Source organism: Syzygium oleosum, unplaced genomic scaffold (assembly GCF_021117445.2).
Source record: "Syzygium oleosum isolate NSW1041296 unplaced genomic scaffold, Sole_v2.1 Sole_v2.24, whole genome shotgun sequence".
Classification (NCBI taxonomy): Eukaryota; Viridiplantae; Streptophyta; class Magnoliopsida; order Myrtales; family Myrtaceae; genus Syzygium; species Syzygium oleosum.
In genome coordinates this window covers 5,370,318-5,385,758 of record NW_026607508.1, presented here as the reverse complement: position 1 = coordinate 5,385,758, position 15,441 = coordinate 5,370,318, and positions in this window count along the sequence as shown.

Here is a 15,441-nt window from a genome sequence, read left to right as displayed (position 1 = left end):
TGGATTTGCCTAGTGGTTCCTCACCAGTAGGACTTGAATTTGCCTAGGGGTTCCTCGCCTGTAGGACTTGAATTTGCCTAGGGGTTCATCGCCTGTAGGACTTTGGATTTGCCTAGTGGTTCCTCACCAGTAGGACTTTGAATTTGCCTAGGGGCTCCTCGCCTGTAAGACTTTGAATTTGCCTAGTGGTTCTTTACCAGTAGGACTTGAATTTGCCTAGGGGCTCCTCGCTTGTAGGACTTGAATTTGCCTAGGGGCTTCTCGCCTGTAGGACTTTGAATTTGCCTAGTGGTTATTTACCAGTAGGACTTGAATTTACCTAGGGGCTCCTCGCTTGTAGGACTTGAATTTGCCTAGAGGCTCCTCGCCTGTAGGATTTGAATTTGCCTAGGGGCTCTTCGCCTGTAGGACTTTGAATTTGCCTAGGGGCTCCTCGCCTGTAGGACTAGAATTTGTCTAGTGGTTCCTCACCAGTAGAACTTTGAATTTGCCTAGGGGTTCCTTGCCTGTAGGACTTTGAATTTGCCTAGGGCCTCCTCGCCTGTAGGACTTTAATTTGCCTAGAGGTTCCTTGCCTGTAGAACTTGAATTTGCCTAGGGGCTTCTCGCCTGTAGGACTTTGAATTTGCCTAGGGGCTCCTCGCATGTAGGACTTGAATTTGCCTAGGGGCTCCTCCCCAGCAGGACTTTGAATTTACCTAGTGGTTCCTCACCAGTAGGACTTGAATTTGCCTAGAGGGTCCTCGCTTGTAGGACTTGAATTTGCCTAGTGATTCCTCACCAGTAGAACTTTGGGAAGACTTCAAACAATGAATGCCTTGATCATGAGTTATGTGATTTTGAGATTTCACTAACCTTTGTATGGTTTTTTAGTTGACCAAAAAGTATTTTGAAAAGTAATTTTTGAAATTAATCAAAACTATTTGAAGCGTGGTTTTTTCTTAGCTTACCACAATCTGTTTGAAAACTTGGTTTTAAGTTGACTAAAAACTTTTGAAACCTGGTCTAGAAACATGCATTCTTTGCATTAATGCATTTTAGATAATCAAATTTCCTTTTCGAGGAATTATTTCAACAAAATGCTTGCAATCTTTCAAGAAATGCTTGAAATGATCGTTTGGAAGACCTTCATTAGAAACGATTTGTTTCAATCTATGAACTTGGTCTTTTTTTTATTTGATTGAAAGGGGACTTGTCTGATATCCCTCAATTTTATCTCTCTTAATCAATCCTTAGGTGTTCGGAGATGTTCGCAATGTATACAATCCAATTGATCCGATAAGGTCTTTCAAAAGGTTGTAATGTTGGCTTGGTCAATGGCTATTCAAAGGATAGGCATTCTGAGGCCAAGAAAAAGGATTTCATCACAACTGACTTCGGGTCTACAAGTTAAGAACCTTAAGGACAAGACAATATATTATTGCATATACTTCTTTGAGTGATGACTTCTTGTCATAAAGTCATGTTTCTACTCCTAACATTCCAATCTGAAGAGTCTTTGGGGAGAGATTGTATTGTTGGTATTGGGTAGGCTCAAAAGGCTCATTTATTTCGATTCAGGGTTATTATAAAATTGGTGATCTTCTTGGCATCACCATCCATTTTCCTCTTTTGTCACTAGGGGTCTTTCTTTTACGATCATCAGAGTCCCTTAAACATCCATTACAATCTCTTTTCTTTTGCTCATTCTCACTTGTTGTGATCTATGATCTCTCATGATCTTGACTTTGCTTTATCATGACCTTTTTTGTCATTTCGAGCTTTCTTTTGAACTCTCTTTTTCTTTCTCATTTTCTTTGGGCATTTGGCCTTGCTTTTACCAGGCACACTGCTTTTTCATGCCCCAGATTCTTTTTCCTTTGATCTTTTTGAATTCTAAGGACTCTGTGTCATGCCCTTTTGTTTCTTATCTATTAAAGTGGATCATATGCTCATGCTCCAGTGTGAAGAGATGATCACCAATTTAGGGTTCTGAAATGAATATTCAGGCTCAATTGGGTTTTGCCAAAGGTAATGTGTTTGGGTATAGGAAATGAAGTGCTCTTCTTCCTCTTGGGATGTCTCAAGCTTCGATATGACTTTATCTGAAGTTATCACAGAAAGATTGATGCAAGAGTATGCAGTAAAATCTTTCTTGATCCTATTCTCCATAGTTGTCAATCACAAACCTCCTGATTTGCCCCAATGCGGGGTGGTTCTTAACAGGGTTATTTTGAAAAAAACTTCTCCACTGTTTCGGCTCAAATTTGGTTTGCAAGGGATAAGCATGTGTTTGGGATAGTGAAATGACTGCCTTTCATCATTTCAATCTATGTAATCCTTGCAAACATCCCCTATTTCCTTCTGATGAGTTTTTTTTTTTTTGCTCACCTCTACATTTTGACTTTGAGTGTATAGGGGACGTGTGTGGATATGGCTTACCTTTCATTATTTGAAGGTCTTTCCATTTGATTTGATCCAAACTTTTTCTTTGAAATTTTTCAAAGCCTTTTGTCAAATTATTCCTTTTAGGGAATTTTGATACTTAATGCATTATCAAAGAAAGCGTGTTTCAAAACTTTTGATTGAAACATTTCTGAGGTATTTTCTTTTCAAAACAATGTGTTTTGTTTTGGTCAGCCTTAGTGTTATTCCGCTTGGGGAAGAAAAAGTTCGATTTTCTCTTAGAAAGGCAACTTTTTTAACACATGTACTCACGATTTAAGGATATCTGTCTGATCAACTTATCAAGATCCCTCTTGTTTGCGTGTTTTTGCTTTGACTCCATTGGGGATTGTTCTTTTTTTTTTTGCTCCCTTTTCTTTGTCTCCCTGGGGATGATAAAAGGAAAAACACATTAGGGAATATCAATGGAAAATTGAATTGGAAATAATACTTCCTTTTACCATTTGATAACTCTATTGGGGATTCTGAAATCACCAACTGGTTCAGACTCTTTTTGCTTTCTTCTGCAAAACAGATAAACATGCTCATGAAATGCATGGTATGCATGATATGCATGATATTGCACATATTCTAAAGTAACCCGAATCTTTTCTTGAATGTTCATCTTCATTTCATGGGTAGAAAATCTTGACAATATCTGCATTTACAGGATAGGCCAATTCTGTTCCTGCGATATCTATAAGAATCAATGCTCCTCCAGGAAGAACTTTCTTGACAATGTATGGACCCTCATAATTCGGAGTGAATTTGCCACGAGGATCTGAATTGTTGAAGATGACTTTCTTTACTACTAATCCTCTGTTTTGAAATCCCTCAACTTCACTTTTCGATTAAAGGATTTAGCCACTCTTCTCTGATAGGCTTGCCCATGGCATATAGCTCTTAATCTCTTTTCATCGATCATGTTGAGTTGTTCATATCTTTGTCGAATCCACTCAGCTTCTGAAAGCTTCAATTGGGATAGTATCCTTAATGAAGGAATTTCTGCTTCAATAGGTAGCACTGCTTCCATTCCATAAATTAAGGAAAATGGGGTTCCTCCGATTGATGTTCGAATTGAAGTTCGGTATGCCATCAGAGCATATGGTAACCTTTCGTGTCAATCACGATAATTTTCGGCTGTCTTGGCCGGTATCTTCTTGATATTCGTATTTGCTGCTTCAACTGCTCCATTCATTTGTGGACGATATGGAGATGAGTTCAGATGTCGGATGTGGAAGTATTCGAGTAAATCATCCATGATCTTGTCGTTTAGATTTGAACCATTGTCCGTAATTATTGCTTCTGGAATTCCATACCTAGCAATGATGTCCCGCCTGATGAATCTTGCAACATTCTTGGCAGTAACATTCGTGTAGGAGTTTGCTTCAATCCATTTAGTGAAATAGTCAATAGCGACTAGGATAAATCGGTACCTATTTGAGGCCTTCGGGTTGATTGGACCAATCATATCAATGCCCCACATTGAAAATGGCCATGGCTTAGATATTTGATGTAGCTCGTTTGGCGGTGCATTGATTTTGTCTCCATAAACTTGATATTGATGACAACATCTCATGCGCTGGATGCAATCTATTTCCATTGTCATCCGATAATATCACAATTTCATAATCTTTCGGGCTAGAAGATGTCCATTCATGTGCGGTCCACATTCACCCTCATGAATTTCTTTCATGATCTGTTCAGCTTCTGTGGCATCCACATATCTTAGTAGGGTTGAATCAAATGATTTCTTATAGAGGATTTGACCAATGAGGAAGAATTTGTTAGCTATCTTCCTTATAAACTTCCTGTCACCTGATTGGCTTTCTTTAGGAAATTCTCCCGATTGAAGATATTTTTTGATGTCATGATACCATGGTTCGTTGTCAAATTCTGCCTGAACCATCATGCAATGAGCTGGTTGTTCAAGAATATTGATTCTCAATGGTTTTATATCCATACCATCTTCAGCTTGTAGTAAGGATGACAAAGTTGCAAGAGCATCTACAAAATTATTCTGAGTTCTTGGGAGATAATCGAATGTTACTTCTTCAAAGTTTTCTATCATCTCTTCTAAGTATCTGTGATAAGGAATTAGCTTGGCATCTCGAGTTTGCCATTCACCAGTTGTTTGCAATATGATGAACATAAAATCTCCATATACTTACAACCTTTTTACCTTCATTGAAAGGGCTAATTGTAAGCCGAGAATGCATGCTTCATATTCAGCAATGTTATTGGTACATGAAAATACCAATTTGGCAGATACCGGATAGTGTTGGCCTTCTAGGGAGATCAGTACTGCCCCAGTTCTTGATCCAGATAAGTTGGTTGCACCATCAAAATACATGGTCCATTTATCGTCGACCAATGTCAATATATGATCATCAAGTTGTTCTTCAGGATTGTCAATATTCTGCAAATTTTCTGCCAACATGTCTGCTATTGCTCGTCCTTTGACTGACTTTTGGGATGAACTTCTGATGTCGAATTCAGATAACAAGATTTGCCACTTTGCTAATTTCCTGACCAAGGAGGATTTCTCAAGAAGGTACTTGATCGGATCATTCTCAGTCACTAGCAAAATTTGGTGATGAAGGGTGTACTGTCTTAATTTGTGTAATACCCAAATCAATGCAATGCACGTCTTCTCGACTGCAGGGTAATTCATTTCTAATGTTGTGAACTTCTTGCTCGAGTAATAAATGGCTTGTTCTTTACTATCATTTGGTTTTCTTTGTATAAGCACCGCTCCTAACGACTCATAGTGAATCGTCAAATATAAGATCAGCGGGACTCCAGGGATTGGTGGTACCAACACTGGTGGGCATACCAGATATTCTTTGATCTTGTCAAAGGCTTATTGACATTCTGCATCCCACTTCACTTTGGCATTTTTCTTCAACAATTTGAAGAATGGTTTAGCAGTCTCAGAAAGCTGAACTATGAAACGAGCAATGTAATTAATCGTGTCACGCCCTGAACCCCATCGAGCTCGCGACATCCCACTCCGGTCGAATAATTGCGATGTCCCAGGAACATCGCCGACCCAACCCAAACATCAGAAACACATGCGAAAGCGAATATAAAAACCCCTGACTAAAAAGATGACGACGGGGCAGATCACCAAGACAGTCAAAGAACAACAACGTTCATTTTTATACAATACCATTGCACCGAGTATACAAACATCGTATTACAAACAAACCTAACAAACGAGCATTCACAACCATCGACATAACAACATGATCAGATGGTTTGGTTAACCTAGCTTCACTATAGGTCGACCTAACTATCAAAAGGTGACTGGTCAGACTTATTCTACGCAACCCCTAAAATACCCTAGGGAAACCTAATGGTAGCCCTCCTCCACTCTGCTTCAGCATCCTCTGGCTCGAGCCTCCGGAAGATCTCTTGAACTCGATACGGGGGGAATCACCTGCAATAGTTGCACAGCCTGCAGCTCCACTAGGGCACCATGGTCAGCTCTTTATACTCCAAAAACGGGGAGGCGGGCCTCCTGGGTTTAAGGCTGGGGGTCTGAAATTGTGGTTATACAACTATGAGACGAATCTCAATAAGTGCACAACCTCAAACTCCACATAGGCTCTCACGTACCGCCAAACGAAACATACATAACACACAACGTCCAATCATGCTAACAAACACATATGATCCTACCTGGAATCCATCATACACGTCCCTACACGTTAGATAACAATACAGCCAACATGCCACAGTAATGCATTACAGCCGCGCGCGTGCCTCGATTATAAGGCAAAACCCACTTGGGCACGTCCCATACCATGCCTAGCAGTTTTTACCCCATAATTGAGCACTACAATACGCGATACAAGCCACATTCGCACACGAACTCGCGCCATGCGTCAACTTTCACAATCCTCACACGTCAAGCCAAGTCCAACTCATTCCCAGATTTTCCACCACTACTGCGCCCGCGTAAAACGCATCAGGCCAACGGTCTTCTGACCTCGTCAGGCATCGTCACCCCGTCGGGCTGGGCATCGTCACCTCGTCAGGGACGGCATCGTCCCGCGTAAACGAACACGCCTTAGGACGGAATCCTACATTCTCAACTTTCCTTCTCTACCGCGCCAGCGTAAAACGCATCAGGCCAACGGTCTTCTAACCTTGTCAGGCATCGTCACCCCGTCGGGCCGGGCATCGTCACCTCGTCAGGGACGGCATCGTCCCGCGTAAACGAACACACCTCAGGACGGAACTTTTCCAACCAATCCTACATTCCCGTACCTTCGTTCCACACATTCCACATGTACCACACATACACCACGTCCACACCCTATCTCACGCCACACACACACAATCTCACACTCCACGCACACTTCGCAAATGCACATCCTCGTCACACGAGTGCACCACACAACCACACACACTTAGCACGCGACCTCAATGCGCGATCACATCACCACACCTCACGGCCACACACGGCCATATCACATTCAGTCTAAAATCAACCAATAACCACAAACTACCCAATCACACATACGAGCCTATTCAAGGCATAATCTTACCAATCAATCATACAATTTCACCCTAGTCGTTCCGTACCATCACAGCCCTAACCGAGTCCACTAAACCACGCGTTATCAACCACCAAATCAGTCCACAACAACCCAACAACCAACCTCGGTCTACGCTCCAAAACGGTCACCTAAACTACCCGAATCATGTCCTAAACGTGTCTAACAATACCCGAGGTCCTAGGTAACGTTTGGGGGAGTCACTTACCTCGAAAAGGCGTGACAAGTTGGCTGGACAGAGGCTGGAATGAACGGCCCAAAAACAGTAGCGCTGCGCCGGCAGCCGCAGGCGGCGGGCGCACCACTGTGGACAAGTGGCTGGCGGGCGGTGATCGGGCGGCTGGGGGTGGTGATCTGGTCGTATGGACCAGGGGAGGATGGCCAGGGGTGGCTCGGTGGTGACGGGGCCGAACGGAACAGCAAAACAGAGAGAGAAAGACAGGCGGACGGTGAGGATGCACGGCCGGGAAAGAGGAGGAACGGCGGCGGCGGTGACCGGTGGGAGGGCAGTGACCAGGCAGCGGCGAGCTGGTGGCCGGCCAAGGTGGCTTCACGCACGGGGAGGGAGAGAGAGGGAGAGCCGATCGGTGGAGGGTGAGGAGAGAGAATGAGAGAGTGAAAATTAGAGAGAAAGAGAGAAATAGATATTTAAATGGAATCCCCAATAATTGCACTCCGGAAATTACCAAAATACCCCCTATCTACCCCTCCGATCCAATGGCCAAGAATTGATCTTATCCAAAATCCAACGGCCCATATCCGTCCTTATCCAAAAAGTCAAAGGGTAAAAGAGTAATTAACCATAAAGGGAGATGGGCATTCTTGTCCTCTTATTTTCGGCCATACTGGGTAATTCTTAGTCGCCCGACTTAATCCAGTCCTCAAAATTCGTTCGCGGTCCCAGGGGCAAAACGGTCATTTTTCCGGTCCCGGACCGAAGTCCATTTTTTTACAGAAATGGGTGGCCCCAAGGTTGGCCACACCAAAAACGCCATCGGCCGCTAAAAATTGTCACTTTCAAAATTCTCAATTCCCGGGCCCGAGTTCTAAGAAATGACTAGAATCGAACAATCGCGACTTTAGCTTATCTCTTGCTAACATGTGGCTCTTTGGGATTACGCGCTCTCGACCCGTGACTGACACTAAGTCAAATCACGTTTAAGTTTGCTCGAACCAAGGCGACCTTGATTGTCATATAATTGCGAGGGTCTATCACTAGTTCCCAGCGGACACGATCAATCAAATAGATCGGTCTCTGTTGGCCCAAAACATTCCCTCGTCAATCCTTATGGTCAAAGGTCGAACCAAGGTCGAGTTCTTTGGTCGTGTGAACTCAATCCCACAATGGCCTTACCCCTAAGGTTAGCATCCCGAGAATGCGCGGTTCCGGGTGAGATCTTACTACAAGTGCATTGGCCAAAATATTCATTTCATAAATCCCGGAAAAATGATCGAAAATTCAGAATGTTACAAATCGCCCCAACAAGCTTCTCACTTCTTTTACCGTAGAAGGAGTCTTTAAGTCGTATATTGCTTTGATCTTAGAGGTATCTATTTCGATGCCCCTGCTACTGACCACAATTCCTAACAGTTTGCCAGATTTTGCCCCAAATACACATTTATTAGGGTTCAACTGCAACTTGTACTTTCTAAGTCTTTCAAACAATTTGCGAAGCACTTCAACATGATCTTCTTCTTAATTGGATTTTGCGATCATGTCATCCACATATACCTTGATTTCTTTGTGCATCATGTCATGGAACAAAGTTACCATTGCCCTTTGATATGTGGCACCAGCATTTTTCAAACCGAAAGGCATCACATTGTAACAAAATGTGCCCCATGGTGTTATGAAAGACGTCTTCGCCTTATCCTCTTTCTTCAGGAGGATTTGATTATATCCTGAGAAACCATCCATGAATGAAAATGTTTCGAACCCAGCAGTGCTATCCACTAATACATCTATATGTGGAAGTGGGAAATCATCCTTAGGGCTTGCTTTATTTAGGTCGCGATTATCAACGCACACCCGTACTCGACCATCTTTCTTCATTACGGGTACTATGTTGGCAGCCCATTCTCGATATGGTACTACTTCAATGAAACCGACTTTGAGCAATTTCATCACTTTATCTTCTATTTTCTTTGCCAAGTCCAGCTTCGTTCGCGTCAGTTTTTGCTTCTTTGGTGGAATACTTAGATCAATTGGTAAAGCATGTTCAACTATGCTTGGATCAAGGCCTGGTATGTCAGCATAAGACCATGCGAATATATCATGATATTCTTTGAGCAAATCTGTGATTCTTTCTACTTCTGCCGAGGAAAGACTTTCTCTAATCTTAACTTCTTTGGGATTTTCTTTGTTGCCCAGATTAATAGTGATCGTTTTCTCTAATGTGAGTGGTTTCGATTCTTCATGACAAATCCATTCCTTTTTGATCCATTCCTCATCTTCATTATCCTCTTCAATATCGCAAGTGATCTCCTCGGAAAGATTTGGGCCACATATGAACCTATTATGGATATGCGAATGCTCATGCCTGACATGTAACAAACATTATTAGTAATTGCATATGAAGTAAGTAACGCACGTGGTCCTATGAAAAACCTCTTTGGAAATTCATTTTGAAATTTATTTGGAAAAAACATAAAGACAGAGCTAGTCCTCATATCATCAGACTTCTTTGCTCTTAAAATCATTTTTGCAATGAGGAGCAATATAGAAACCCAAAGCCTCAAGCCTCACGAATGAGGATAATGTTCATCATAAGTTTGATTTTGTTTCTACATGTCCTTAACAAAACATTTGACTACTTTTATTGAATTGAAAAACGTGATTACATCTATATCAACAGGAATGTAAATTGCAACTGAACTGAAATTGCAAATGAAATCACACGAAATTTGAAATGGTAATCAACAAAATGCAATGGAAAAAGCTAGTTACAAAAGTTCGAGAGAAACTTCCTACTCCAGTGCGTAGGTATCTTCTGCCTCAGTTATGATAACGTTGATGACATTCTCTTCGAATAAACCTGGCAGAACAGATTCTTCCTCTGCATGTAAGTCTTCCTCTTGAAGTAGTTTGGAAGGTCCAGGAAAAGTTTCCTTGATGTGAATCTGATGATAGGGAAGCTCTTTAGCTTTGCCCTTCATATGGATGGATTAATGATGCTATCACCTCGACCCTTACAGCCTCCATGGTTCTTTCGACCTTGGCCTTGGCCTCCATGGTGATCCTTAGAGTTATCTGGAATATAACCTACTCCGTGCTTCATTCTTGTAGCAAGAGGAGTGATAGGTTCCTTGATTTCTTGGGATTTCGATCCAAGACCATTATCGGGAGGAAATCCATACTAGCATAACACCTTTCCAGACATAATGGATGGTGTTGAGAACTTCGGGGATTTCATGATGCAACCTGCAGGAATTTGCACCATTAAATCATTTCGAAGGAATGATAACTTAGTTCTTCTTTCACTTTGGGTTCGACATACGGTATTATACTCTCCTTATAAGTGGCGAAATCCGTCTCCCCGTGTACGGTGATCATCTTGCCATCAATGACGAACCTGACCTTCTGATGGAGACTTGAAGGAATGGCGCCAGCCATATGAATCCAAGGTCTTCCAAGTAATAAGTTGAAAGTCCTCGGAATATCCACTACTTGGAAATCAATTAGAAAAGGCACAGGGCTTATGTTTACCTCGAGCTTGATATCGCCAACAACTTCTTTCTTCATTCCATCAAACGAACGCACAGTTACTTTAGAAGGTTTAATGAGCTCTTCGCTAATCCCCAAGCGATGCAGTGTGCTTAGTGGGCACAAATTAAGTGCGGAACCATTATCGATCGGCACCCATGACACCTCCTTGCCCCGGCATTTGACGACAATATACAGAGCTTTATTATGGGAACGCCCATCAATTGGGAAACTTCATCGGAGAAGGCAATTTGATCTTTCAGAAGAATAGTGCCAATAAAGTCTTCCAATTGTACTTCGTTAATCGTCTCCGGGACGTGCACTTTATTGAGAAACTTCATAAGCACCATTTTGTGGCTTTCTGAAGTTTTGAAGAGATCCAACAGAGAAATTTGTGTCGGCATCTTTCTTAGCTGTTCAATTACCTCAAATTTGCTCATCTTCATGACCGAAAGCAACTGTTTGACATCTTCTTCGGTTACTCCTTTCTTTTCGTGCTCACCTTCTTTCGGGACATTGCATCTCCCTGATCGGGTTATGGCATCGACTTCTCTGTGGGAGTAATCCCAAGGTACACACTTAGTATCAAACTTTTCTTTTGGAGGGAGAGTGATAATCACAGGTTGTGTGTGACATTCCAAATTTCGACCCACTTGGTATTTATGAAATGCATGATTTCAATAACGCACTTGTAGCAAATCTCGCCCAGACTTCATCACTCTCGGGATACTAACCAGTAGGGAAAGGCTAATTAGGGAATTTAATTCGTGCGGCCATAGAACTTGATCATGGACGGACTTTCGACCATAAGGATTGTCGAGGTGATATTTTGGGCTAATATAGACCGGTCTAAGGTTGGTCATGGATTGATTTGCGAATGCTATATAACTGGATCGCAGGTGATTCCGCCTCGCCAGGATATGAATTTGCGAACGATCCCAAACCTGTTCCAAACGATCGCGATCTTTAGAACTAGTGATTGATCCTCACAATTATATGACAATCGAGGTCGCCATGACTCAAGTGAGCTTAAACGTGGTTCGATTTAGTATCGACCACGGGTCGAATACACGAATTTTCCCGGAAGCTGCCCGTTAGTTTGAGATAAGCTCAAGTTGTGTTTATTTGAGTTTGGCTATTAAATAGAGATCGAGTTTGGGCATCGAAAATTTCGATAGTCATGATACAATATTTGGACGACGTCAGAAGTACCATGGTCAGTTTTGAATTTGCTCGAATTCGTCAGAAAATTGGAATTTTGGAAGAAAATGGAAAATGACTGTTTTGCCCTTGAGATTTTATGAAGGCCAAGTATAAATGAGAGGGGCATTTTGGTCATTTTACACCAACTTTAGAGATACAAATTTTTTGACGGTTTTGCCCCTACACTTTTTGTGAAATTCCAACTTTGCCCTTGGATATTTTTGATGGGATTCGATTTGGGCCGTCGATTTTTAGATAAGATCGAATCGTGGTCATCGGATTAAAAGTAGAGAGAGGGGTAGGATGGTAATTTTACCTAGGGGGTAGACTAGGTTTTCTTTTCTTTTCTTTTCTTTCTTTTCTCTCTCTCTTCCCTCATTTTTCACGATCACTCTCTCCCTCTCCTCCCTCTCTGGCCATGAGTTCCTCAGCCCCCTCTCCTTCATGTGAGTTGGCCAACCGGCCAGCCAATCGCCGTCCGCTCGTCGCCGTTTCGTCGAACCATCGCTCGCCCTTTCGTCGTGTCGCACTACTACCGCAACCACCATCTCTCTCTCTCGTTTCCCACCGTGAAACACCATCACCAGCCACCCCTTTTCAGCCAAGAACAGCCGAGAGAAACCATCGCCGCCGCTCTCTCGTGAGACGCCGCTGTTTCCCACATGAAACCTACCCGTAGATAACGGGTAATTTGGGTTAGTTCCCCTTTTAGCAAGTTTTAGGGGTTATTCGTAGAGAAATGGTTGGACTGCTTTGGCTAAGCTATTTGGATGAAATTGTGATGATTTTTTGAGGTGGATTGGAGGTTAGGATTGATTGATTTTGTGATTGGCTCGCCCTTCGTCGTGTGCACTACTACCGCAACCACCATCTCTCTGTTTCCACCGTGAAACACCATCACCTCAGAAACCGCCGCGCGCCGCTGCTGTTTACTCTCTGTCCAGCCACCTTTGAGGGCTTGATTTTGTGTGGAATCACAAGTAAGTGATACCCTAACCCTCGCCTAGGATAACGGGTAATTTCGGGTTAGTTCGGGCCCGTTTTAGCAAGTTTTAGGGGTTATTCGTAGAGAAATGGTTGGACTGCTTTGGCTAAGCTATTTGGATGAAATTGTGATGATTTTTTGAGGTGGATTGGAGGTTAGGATTGATTGATTTTGTGATTGGAATAATTACGAGTGATTATTGTGACTTATTGCGTGAAAAACGGGCCTAAATGTGCCGTTATAGTGATTTTTCTGTGGTGGCCGAATCACTGTTCATTCTGTGGCTGAATTGATGCATATTGGTGTTTGAGACATAGTGCGTGTTGGTTTGGGTTTTTCGGTACAAGTACGACGCCCGTGAGTGGTGAAATTTGGCTTAAAATGCAAAAATTCGCGTTAAATTGTGCACGTGCGAATTGAATTGGTAAAATTGTGAGTTGGCATGGCTTACTGGTAGCCTATATATGTTTGATGATGTGTACGAATTGGTCATATGAAATTGACATGAGATTGGGTGCCGATGTGTTACATGGTCATTAAATACCCTGAGGCGTTTTTACGCGGGGTCCAGTTAATAAATGGAAAATGTGTGCACGTGTGATAACATAATCCCTTATGCATTTTACGCGGGAAATTGAACCCGTCCTGAGGCGTGTTACGCGGGACGATGCTCGATTTTACCGGAAGATCGCCAACCTGATGCGTTTTACGCGGGTTGTGCCGTAAAAGGGAGAACGGTGTTGCGCCTGAGGCATGTTACGCGGACTAGAGACACCGAGCCTGAGGCGTTTTTACGTGGGCTATAGAAGTGTTGTTCAACCTTATGCGTGTTACGCGGGTTGTGTTATAAAAAGGGAGATCGGTGTTGCGCCTGAGGCGTGTTCGTTTACGCGGGCTAGAGACACTGAGCCTGAGGCGTGTTCGTTTACGCGGGCTATAGAAGTGTTGTTGGACCTGAGGCGTGTTTACGCGGGTCAGAGATCGATGGCTAGTTGTTAGACCTGAGGCGTGTTTACACGGGTCAGAAATGAATTGGATGCGTGTGCCTGAGTGAAATGATGAAAGTGTGATGTTGTGTCTATTATGCGAATATTGGTGTGGTTTTGGTTTGAATGGCATCTTTGAGTCTGGCATGTTATCGATTGTTAATGGTAACGCTTGATTTAGCATGTGAAGTTTCGTGTGTATCAAGTTGAGATGTTGGTGCCTGCAATTGTTCTGGTTTACTGATTGTGTGATTAGCGTGCTTGAATGTGACTAGAGATACGTGTTAGCCTAGGTTGGGTTTAGGGTGATACTTGCTGAGATGTGATCTCATGGTTTTACTTAAAACCATTTCAGACCCCAAACCTGGATAATGGATCAGCCGCCTTACCGTTTTGGAATACCAATGCTTTTTGACCACTCAACAGTAGAGTTCCCTGTAGATGAACAGTATACTTGGATTAAGCACACCAATGAGATTCAGGTAGACGTAGGTGTCCCAGAGTGGCAGACTCACACTTATACAGCCTGAACTTTCCGGGATGGGGCAGAGGAATTCGAGCCTGTTAGAGGTTTTGATGCTCCCTACGATGCATTTGGAGACTGGGATCCTTTTACCGTTCCTCCCCTTGATGGTGAGTTGACTAGTACCGGCCCTGGCCCTGCGCAGTCGGCCCCTTCGATTACCCCCGCTGAGTCCGCACCTATGGTGGCTGAACCACAACCCAAGCTCGAGGTACCTTACCAAGGACCGATTCCAATGGATCTAGGCTCAGACAATGAACCCGTAGAGATGGAGCTAGTGGAGAATCCAGAGGTGGAGCCCAAGGAAGAGTCCGAGGAGAAACCCGAAGAAGAAGAGCCCGAAGCAGAACAGGAAGAAGAGCCTGAAGAAATGGAGCTTGAGGATGAGGAACCGGTTGAGGTCCCGTGGGAATCGAGAGATATAGATGACCCCATTGTGATCGAAGCTGATTCTGAGCCTATGAGTCTTCGGGGAATCAGACTGACTTCGATGAATCTGACTCTGAGTGGACCCCCCTCTAGAGCGACTAGGGGTTAGTTAGGAGTTTTAGGGGTTGGACCTGTTTTTGGTGAGGAGTCTTTTTGACAAAGGGTTAGTCTACCGGCCCGCTAGTCCCTTTTTGTTTTTGGCGGTCGTTAGTTTCGGAGGTTTGCTGGTGTGCTAGCTTGTAATGGATATTGTATATTGTGGGTGTAATATAGTGTTTGATGGTTTGGAGATTTGTCTCTCCCTATTACCCCATGATTATATCGTCATGGATTTGTGTAATCGTTTCCGCTGCATTTGATTCTGATGTTTTGGGTTGGGTCAGCGATGTTTCCTGGGACGTCGCACTTTTTGACCGAGCTTGGGGTGTCGCGCGCTCGTCGAGGTTCGGGGCGTGATATCCCAGTTGAATTGGTATCAGAGCAAGGTCAGCTCGATCCAAGTCGGTCGAAGCCTAGAGTGATAAGGAGAGGAGACCCAGGGGTAGCTATAGCTATTTAGGGAGAGCTTAGTGAGCCATAGGTGTGTCTAGTGCTACGCGTATCTCTGGATTGTTTGTTATGAT